Raw genomic sequence first — 10,156 nt, 5'->3', positions numbered from 1 at the left:
TTTCCCCTTTGGTAACCATAAATTTGTTTTCTATGTCTGTGAGTCTGTTTCTGTTTTGTAAATAAGTTCCATTTGTATCATTTTTTAGATTCCACATATAAGTGGTAGCATATGGTATTTGTGTTTCTCTTTCTGACTTACTTCACTTAGTATGATAATCTCTAGGTCCATCCATCCATGTTGCTGCAAATGGCATTATTTCATTCTTTTTTATGGCTGAGTAGTATTCCATTGTGTGTATATATATCACATCTTCTTTATCCATTCCTCTGTTGATGGACAATTAGGTTGCTTCCATGTCTTGGCTATCGTAAATAGTGCTGCAGTGAAGAAGGGTGTTGTGCGTGTATCTTTTTTTTGTTGTTTTTGTTTTGTTTTTTTGAATTTTATTTTATTTTTTTATACAGCAGGTTCTTATTAGTTATCCGTTTTATACATGTTAGTGTATATATGTCAATCCCAATCTCCCAATTCATCACAGCACCACCACCGCTCCCCACTGCTTTCCCCCCTTGGTGTCCATACGTTTGTTCTCTACATCTGTGTCTCAGTTTCTGCCCTGCAAACCAGTTCATCTGTACCATTTTTCTAGGTTCCACATGTATGCATTAATATATGATATTTGTTTTTCTCTTTCTGACTTAACTTCACTCTGTATGACAGTCTCTAGATTCATCCACATCTCTACAAATGACCCAATTTCATTCCTTTTTTTTTTTTTTTTAAACTTATTTATTTATTTATTTATGGCTGTGTTGTGTCTTCGTTTCTGTGCGAGGGCTTTCTCTAGTTTTGGCAAGTCGGGGCCACTCTTCATCGTGGTGCGTGGGCCTCTCACTATCGCAGCCTCTCTTGTTGCGGAGCACAGGCTCCAGGCGCACAGGCTCAGTAATTGTGGCTCACGGGCCCAGTCGCTCCGCGGCATGTGGGATCTTCCCAGACCAGGGCTCGAACCCGTGTTCCCTGCATTGACAGGCGGATTCTTAACCACTGTGCCACCAGGGAAGCCCCAATTTTGTTCCTTTTTATGGCTGAGTAATATTCCATTGTATATATGTACCACATCTTCTTTATCCGTTCATCTGTCGACGGGCATTTAGGTTGCTTCCATGACCTGGCTATTGTAAATAGTGCTGCCATGAACATTGGGGTGCATGTGCCTTTTTGAATTATGGTTTTCTCTGGGTATATGCCCAGTAGTGGGATTATTGGGTCATATGGTAATTCTATCTTTAGTTTTTTAAGGAACCTCCATACTGTTCTCCATAGTAGCTGTATCAATTTACATTCCCACCAACAGTGCAAGAGGGTTCCCTTTTCTCCACACTCTCTCCAGCATTTGTTGTATGTAGATTTTCTGATGATGCCCATTCTAACTGGTGTGAGGTGATACCTCATTGTAGTTTTGACTTGCATTTCTCTAATAATTAGTGATGTTGAGCAGTTTTTCATGTGCTTCTTGGCCATCTGTATGTCTTCTTTGGAGAAATGTCTTTTTAGATCTTGTGCCCATTTTTTGATTGGGTTTTTTTGATATTGAGCTGCATGAGCTGTTTGTATATTTTGCAGATTAATCCCTTGTCAGTTGCATCGTTTGCAAATATTTTCTCCCCTTCTGGAGGTTGTCTTTTTGTTTTGTTTATGGTTTCCTTTGCTGTGCAAAAGATTTTAAGTTTAATTAGGTCCTGTTTATTTTTGTTTTCATTTCCATTATTGTAGGAGATGGACCTAAAAAGATATTGCTGCGATTTATGTCAGAGAGTGTCCTGCCTATGTTTTATTTTAGGAGATTAATAGTATCTGGTTTTACCTTTAGGTGTTTAATCCATTTTGAGTTTATTTTTGTGTATGGTGTTAGAGAATGTTTTAATTTCATTCTTTTACAGGTAGCTGTCCACTTTTCCCAGCACCACTTATTGAAGAGACTGTCTTCTCTGTTGTACATTCTTGCCTCCTTTGTCATAGATTAATTGACCATAGGTGTATGGATTTATTTCTGGGCTTTCTGTCCTATTCCATTGAGCTATATTTCTGTTTTTGTGCCAGTACCATGCTCTTTTGATTACTGTAGCTGTGTAGTATAGTCTGAAGTCAGGGAGACTGATTCCTCCAGCTTTCTTTTTCTTTCTCAAGATTGCTTTGGTTTTTCGGGGTCTTTTGTGTTTCCATACAAATTTTATTTTATTTTTGTTCTAGTTCTGTGAAAAATGCCATTGGTAATTTGATAGGGATTGCATTGAATCTGTAGATTGCCATGGGTAGTATAGTCATTTTGACAGTATTGATTCTTCCAATCCAAGAACATGGTATATCTTTCCATTTGTTTGTGTCATCTTTGATTTCTTTCTTCAGTGTCTTATAGTTTTTGGAGTACAGGTCTTTTGTCTCCTTAGGTAGGTTTATTCCTAGGTATTTTATTCTTTTTGATGCAGTGGTAAATGGGATTGTTTCCTTAATTTCTCTTTCTGATCTTTTGTTGTTAGGGATAGAAACACAACAGATTTCTGTGTATTACTTTTGTATCTTACAACTTTACTGAATTCATTGATGAGCTCTAGTAGTTTTCTGGTAGCGTCTTTAGGATTTTCTGTGTATAGTATCATGTTATTTGCAAACACTGACAGTTTTACTTCTTCTTTTCCACTTTGGATTCCTTTTATTTCTTTTTCTTCTTTGATTGCTGTGTCTAGGACTTCCAATACTATGTTGAACATAAGTGGTGAGAGTGGGCATCCTTGTCTTGTTCCTGATCTTAGAGGAAATGCTTTCAGCTTTTCACCCTTGCGTATGATCTTAGCTGTGGGTTTGTCATATATGACCTTTATTATGTTGAGGTAGTTTCCCTCTATGCCCACTTTCTGGAGAGGTTTTTTTGGTTTTTTTAAATCATAAATAGATGTTAAATTTTACCAAAAGCTTTTTCTGCATCTGTTGAGATGATCATATGGTTTTTATTCTTCAACTTGTTAATGTGGTATATCACACTGATTGATTTGTGGATATTGAAAAATCCTTGCATCCCTAGGATAAATCCTACTTGATCATGGTGTATGATCCTTCTAATGTATTGTTGGACTCAGTTTGCTATTATTTTGTTGAGGATTTTTGCATCTGTGTTCATCAGTGATATTAGCCTGTAATTTTCTTTTTTTGTGGTATCTTTGTCTGGTTTTGGTATCAGGGTGATGGTGGCCTCATAGAATGAGTTTGGAAGTGTTCCTTTCTCTGCAATTTTTTGGAATAGTTCCAGAAGGATAGGTGTTAACTCTTCTCGAAGTGTGTGGTAGAATTCTCCTGTGAAGCCATCTGGTCCTGGACTTTTGTTTGTTGGGAGTTTTAAAATCACAGATTCAATTTCAGTGCTTGTAATTGGTCTGTTCATATTTTCTGTTACTTCCTGGTTCAGTCTTGAGAGATTGTTCCTTTCTAAGAATTTGTCCATTTCTTCTAGGTTGTCCGTTTTATTGGAATATAGTTGCCCATAGTGATCTCTTATGGTCCTTTGTATTTCTATGGTGTTGGTTGTAACTTCTCCTTTTTCATTTCTAATTTTATTAATTTGGGCCCTCTCCCGTTTTTTCTTGATGAGTCTTGCTAAAGGTTTATCAATTTTGTTTATCTTTTCAAAGAACCAGCTTTTAGTTTTATTGATCTTTTCTATTGTTTTTTTAGTCTCTACTTCATTTATTTCTGCTCTGATCTTTATGATTTATTCCCTTCTACTAACTTTGGGTTTTGTTTGTTCTTCTTTCCATCTTTGCTTTAGGTGTAAGGTTAGGTTGTTTATTTGAGACTTGTTTCCTGAGGTAAGCTTGTATTGCTATAAACTTCCCTCTTAGAACTGCTTTTGCCACGTCCCGTAGGTTTTGGATTGTTGTGTTTTCATTTTCGTTTGTCTCTAGGTATTTTTTGATTTCCTCTTTAATTTCTTCAGTGACCCATTGGTTATTTAGTAGCATATTTTTTAGCCTCCACATGTTCGTGTTTATTGCAGTTTTTTTCTTGTAGTTGATTTCTAATCTCATAGCATTGTGGTCGGAAAAGATGCTTGATATGATTTCAGTTTTCTTAAATTTACCGAGGCTTGCTTTGTGCCCAGCATATGATCTGTCCTGGAGAACGTTCCATGTGCACTTGAAAAGAATGTGTATTCTGCTGCTTTTGGATGGAACTCTCTATACATATCAATTAAGTCCATTTGCTCTAATGTGTCATTTAAGGCCTGGGTTTCCTTATTGACTTTATATCTCGATGATCTGTCCATTGATGTAAGTGGGGTGTTAAAGTCTCCCAGAATTTCTTATATATGTTAACATTTGTCTTATATATTGCCATATATAATTTACACCTTATATATTGAGGTGCCTTATATAATATATGCTTTATATGTTGAGGTGCTCCTATGTTGGGTGCATGTATATTTACAATTGTTATATCTTCTTCTTGGATTGATCCCTTTATTATTATGGAGAGTCCTTCTTTGTCTCTTGTAACAGTCTTTATTTTGAAGGCTCTTTTGTCTGATATGAGTATTGCTACTCTTTTGGTTTCCATTTGCGTGGAATACCTTTTTCCATCCCCTCACTTTCAGTCTGTATGTGTTTCTAGATCTGAAGTGGGTCTCTTGTAAACAGCATATATATGGGTCTTGTTTCTGTATCCATTCAGCCAGTCTATGTCTTTTGGTAGGAGCATTTAATCTGTGTACATTTAAGGTAATTATCGATATGTATGTTCTTATTGCCATTTTGTTAATTGCTTTGGACTTGTTTTTGTAGGTCTTTTTTCTCCCTTTCCTCTTTTGTTCTCTTGTGATTTGATAATTATTTTCAGTGTTGTGTTTGGATTCCTTTTTCTTTTTTGTGTGTATATTACAGATTTTTGGTTTGCAGTTACCATGAGGTTTTGATATAGAAGTCTATATAAATACATGATGTTTTAAGTTGCTGATCTCTTAATTTCAAATGCATTTCAAATATCCTGCATTTGTACTCTGTTCCTCTCATGATTACTGGCTTTGATATCATGTTTGTATGTGGATGATTTCCTGCCTTTACTGTATGTTTGCCTTTACCAGTGAGCTTTCCCATTTCGTAATTTTCTTGTTTCCAGTTGTGGCCTTTTCTTTTCTACCTAGAGAAGTTCCTTTAGCATTTGTTTTAAAGCTGGTTTGGTGGTGCTGAATTCTTTTAGCTTTTGCTTATCTGTAAAGCTTTTGATTTCTCCATCAATCCAAATGAGAGCCTTGCTGGGTAGAGTATTCTTGGTTGTAGGTTTTTTCTTTTTATCACTTTAAATATATCGTGCCACTTCTTTCTGACCTGCAGAGATTCTGCTGAAAAATCAGCTGATAACCTCATGGGGATTCCTTTGTATGTTATTTGTTGCCTCTCCCTTATTGCTTTTATTATTTTCTCTTTGTCTTTAATTTTTGTCAGTTTGATTACTATGTGTCTCAGCATGTTCCTCCTTGGGTTAATCCTGCCTGGGACTCTCTGCACTTCCTGGACTTGATTGACTGTTGCCTTTCCCATGTTAGGGAAGTTTTCAGCTATTATCTCGTCAAGTATTTTCTCAGGCCCTTTCTCTCTCTTTTCTTCTTCTGGGATCCCTATAATGTGAATGTTGGTATGTTTAATGTTGTCCCAGAGGTCTCTTAAACTGTGCTCATTTCTTTTCATTCTTTTTTCTTTCTTTTGTTCTGCGGCAGTGATTTCCCCCATTTTGTCTTCCAGCTCACTTATCTGTTCTTCTGCCTCATTTATTCTGCTGTTGACTCCTTCTAGTGTATTTTTCATTTCAGTTATTGTATTCTTCAACTCTCTTTGGTTCTTTATATTATCTAATTCTTTGTTAAAATTTTCTTGTAACTTCTCACACCATGCATCCATTCCTTTTCCAGGGTCTTGGATCATCTTTATGATAATTACTGTGAAGTCTTTCTCTGGTAGATTGCCTATCTCCACTTCACTTAGTTGTTCTTCTGGGGTTTTATCTTCTTCCCTCATCTGGAACATATTCCTCTGCCATCTTATTTTGTCTGAATTTCTGTGTTTGTGGACTCAGTTCAACAGGCTGCCAGATTGTAGTATTCTTTCTTCTGGTGTCTGCCCCCTGGTGGGTGAGGCTGGTCTAGAGGCTTGTGTAAGCTTCCTGGTGGAAGGGGCCGGTGCCTGCCCAATGGTGGGTAGAGCTGGGTCTTGGCCCTCTGGTGGGCAGGGCTGTGTCAAGGGGCATGTCTAGAGGTTGCTGTGGGTTCAAGAAGTCTTTAGGCAGCCTGTCTGCTGATGGGTGGAGCTGTGTTCCTGCCCTGTTGGTTGTTTGGCCTGAGGTGTCTCAGCACTGGAGCCTACAGGCTGTTGGGTGGGGTCAGGTCTTGGTGCCAAAATGGTGGCTTCCAGGAGAGCTCACACTGATGAATAGTCCCTGGTGCCTCCACCACCAGTGTCCTTGTTCTCACAGTGAGCCACAGCCACACCCTCCTACCCCACTTCTTCAGGAGACCTCCAAGACCAGCAGGTAGGTCTGGCCCAGGCTCCTATGAAGTCACTGCCTTTGCCCTGAGTCCCGGTACGACGAGACCTTTTATGCACCCTCCAAGAATGGAGTTTCTGTTTCTCCCAGTCCTGTGGAGCTCCCGCAATCAAGCCCCGCTGGCCTTCAAAGCCAAATGCTCTGGGGGCTCCTCCTCCCAATGCTTGACCTTTAGGCTGTGGAGCCTGGCATGGTGCTCAGAGCTCTCACTCCCACTGGAGAACTTCTGTGATATAATTATTCTCCAGTCTCTGGGTCACCTTCCCGGGTGGTATGGGATTTGATTACATTGTGAGGGCGCCCCTCCTACCATCTCGTGGTTTCTTCTTTATGTTTTGGATGTAGAACATCTTTTTTTGGTAGAATCCAGTCTTTTTTATCGATAGTTGTTCAGCAGTTAGTTGTGATTTTGGTATGCTTGTGAGAGGAGGTAAGCTCAAAGTCCTCCTCTGCCATCTTGTCCCTCTTTAAGTCTTTTCATATCATATTCATTTTTCCTGAAAAGTTTAAGTTGGAAGTGTCTGGGATTTTTGGTTTTTGGGTTTTTTTTTCTTTCTGCCGTAAGTCTTGCTTTTTTGGTCATCAGTGCTATTGAAACATCTGCTTTTCAGAAACAGGCCCCCATCGCCCATCACCATTTTTCCGTGCTCCTCAGTTATTCTGCTGCTACACAGTGAAGGAAGATTAGAGAAGGCAGGGTTCTAAGTGACAAGTGTGGGGAGTAATTTCACAAAGTCAATATTTGTAGATATGGTAAGTGGCTATTAATGATGAATTCAGCAAGAAGAAATTCTTGAGTATGTACAAAGGGGAGCTCTGGAAGTGGAACTCCTGATTTTTGGCTGCTTGGGTTGTTTCTTATATTCTAAAGACTTTAGAGTGAGCAGTGCCTTTGACTGTGGGCCTCTGGTGGGAAATTATGTAAATAGTGGTAATCAGCCATGCTTTGTGTTCCTGCCTCTTCCAGTGTGAAGTTAGAGTTTGGGCTCATTAAAATTGGGCAAAGCAAACCATTGAATACTTTTTTTTTTTTTTTTACTAGTCATACTGATTAGTAAGAGGACTCAAGCTTTAAAGCAATAGTTTTTTTCCAAATTTCAGATTTTAATGTCTCCTCAGTAGGTTTTCAGCTTCAGAATTCAGTTATTAATTCTTATATTGTGAAAGTAACTTTATTGTCTAGGAGATGTTACTAAATAATGGTGGTCTATTTTCTTTTTTTGTTCTTGCCTGATTTACTTATAGTAAAATCTTAATTTAAATTTAACTTTTATTCATTGAATGCCAACACTCTGCTAGGTGCTTGAGATATAATAATTAAAAAAAGCAGGCATTTTCCCAGTTCTTGGAGCATATAGTCTAACTGGGAATGGGGTGGTGGACAAAATAAAACAAGCAATGCCAGTAATTGAGTGAGATGTTTTAGTTGTATCAATAGAAGGCCTGCAGAGCAGATGTTCTCATGAATCACACTTTGTAGACAACTAACCCCATGTGTTTCAGCCCATGTTGAAAACTTACATGCATTGCTCCTCTCTAGCCCCTTGCTGATTGGGAGTTTGACTGTCTTTCAGAGTCATCCCTTGAGCTGAAGTTTCCTTTAGCTCATAAAGAAGTCTTTTCTTCTGTGACTCCTGTGTGAACTGGACCTGTAGAAAGTATGGGAAACAGATGAATCCCTATTAAACATGCAAGTTTCTATTTTATTTGCAATACATGATTTTGTCTCCTGATTTATTTTCTCAAGGCTTTCTCCATCTCCTTGATATTTCACTTGGACTTTTCCATTTCATAAAAGCCAGATACCAAGAAGAAATATCCTTCCCTGATCAAAGGTTCACTGCAAAGCCCAGGGCAATAAATACCGTTCTAGAAAAGAATTAATTTGTATTTTAAAAAATGTATAATTCAAACTTTTACCTAAAACGAAGTGCCTGTAACTCTGAATTAGGAACATTTGGTCCAATTATTAATCCCAGCAAAGTAGAGACTTCTCTTAAGGACAGAAGAGACTCAATTTAGGAGCAGCCCTCTCTCGCATTCTTTGAAAATTTAGCCATTTATAACAAGGTGGAGCCTGGATTGCCTTAAGCCCACCTTTCATGGGATTTTCTGTGAGTGATTTGTCAACTCTCCTTGCTCACCTCTTCCCAGAGGTTGCATGTAAGGACAGCATTAACTTCTAGGAAAAGTGGGGTGTGAACCACTTAAATGCCTGACAGGGAAGAAAGGAAAGGATGGTATGTATTTGCTGTTCTCATCAGCCCATTAAGCTTTAGGTGCAGTCTTGATTTCCTGAATTTAGAAAGGCCTGTTGATCTCAGAATTTCCACTCAGGGCCTGACCATTAGCCCAGCAAGCAGCTTCCATTAAAGGCTGCTTCTGTCATCAGGGAACAGAGACCCCAGAGATGCATTCAGTCTCTATGACAGCTGTGTGCACGGATGAGGTCATCTCTGTCTGAGTCTTGCAAGTAAACTGGTTTTTGCTTTTATTTACATTATCCCATCTTGCCTAATCACAGGGACTGTTAAATGAGCCTCTAACTACTTATAGGCCTAGAAGAGCCCCCAAAATGCCATCAAATGCACCCCCCCACCTTAGGCAGGTCTGCATTTATTTTTTTTGTTTTTGTTTTGTTTTTGCCACACCATGTGGCATGTGGGATCATAGTTCCCTGAGCAGGGATCGAACCTGCACCCCCTGCATTGGAAGTGCATTATCTTAACCACTGGACCACCAGGGAAGTCCCTGCATTTATTGCTGACTAAAATTTTTTTCCCTAGTGATCCCTAAAGAAGAATCCAGGTACAAGGTTCAGGCACTTCTTAGGAAGTTCTTTACTGAAAGAACTCAAGCCACCCCAGGTTATTTTTTCTTATTCTAATCTCAGTGGACACAGAGCATCCTCTGGACTGGTAAACCGTTAACTCAGTTCTCACTTAGTCCTCTCTGTTCTTCGGGCTAAATCATCCAATTGTACCTCTGAGACAATCACTTTCAAGCTAGCCCTGACCCATTCTGCAGGTGCAAGGTCTGGGTGGCAGTAAGTGTCCCAGTTGGTGGGTGCAGTGACTTTTCTCAAAATCTCTGGCTTTTTTTTTTTTTTTTAAAGGAATTCCTTTATTTTTTTAAAATTATTTATTTATTTATTTTTGGCTGTGTTGGGTCTTCGTTTCTGTGCGAGGGCTTTCTCTCGTTGCGGCAAGCGGGGGCCACTCTTCATCGCGGTGCGCGGGCCTCTCACTATCGCGGCCTCTCTTGTTGCGGAGCACAAGCTCCAGATGCGCAGGCTCAGTAGTTGTGGCTCACGGGCCCAGCCGCTCCGCGGCATGTGGGATCCTCCCAGACCAGGGCTCGAACCCACGTCCCCTGCATTGGCAGGCAGACTCTCAACCACTGCGCCACCAGGGAAGCCCATCTCTGGCTTTTTACCAGTGATGATTTATGCATGTATATTTTGTGCTATTGGGATTGTGCTGTGAGTCTAGTGTTTTCCACATTTTCCTTTTGACTGATCTGTGCATTAAGATTAGGCTCACAGGCTCTGTGCTAAAAAAACAAAAAAACTAGGAAGTTACACAATTGGCAGAATCAGTGATCCTCAGTTGGGCACAAGAAA

General features: G+C 39.4%; 1 non-coding gene across 1 annotated transcript; it reads right to left on the bottom strand.

The window, feature by feature from the left end:
- Positions 1-9,207: 9,207 nt before the first annotated feature.
- On the bottom strand, positions 9,208-9,280 carry TRNAG-UCC (transfer RNA glycine (anticodon UCC)). Its single transcript has one exon. It is a non-coding gene; the product is annotated as a tRNA-Gly (tRNA).
- Between the last annotated feature and the right edge of the window lie 876 nt (positions 9,281-10,156).

Source organism: Eschrichtius robustus, chromosome 12, assembly GCF_028021215.1.
Source record: "Eschrichtius robustus isolate mEscRob2 chromosome 12, mEscRob2.pri, whole genome shotgun sequence".
Taxonomy (NCBI): Eukaryota; Metazoa; Chordata; class Mammalia; order Artiodactyla; family Eschrichtiidae; genus Eschrichtius; species Eschrichtius robustus.
This window is presented reverse-complemented; position numbering and strand designations above follow the sequence as displayed.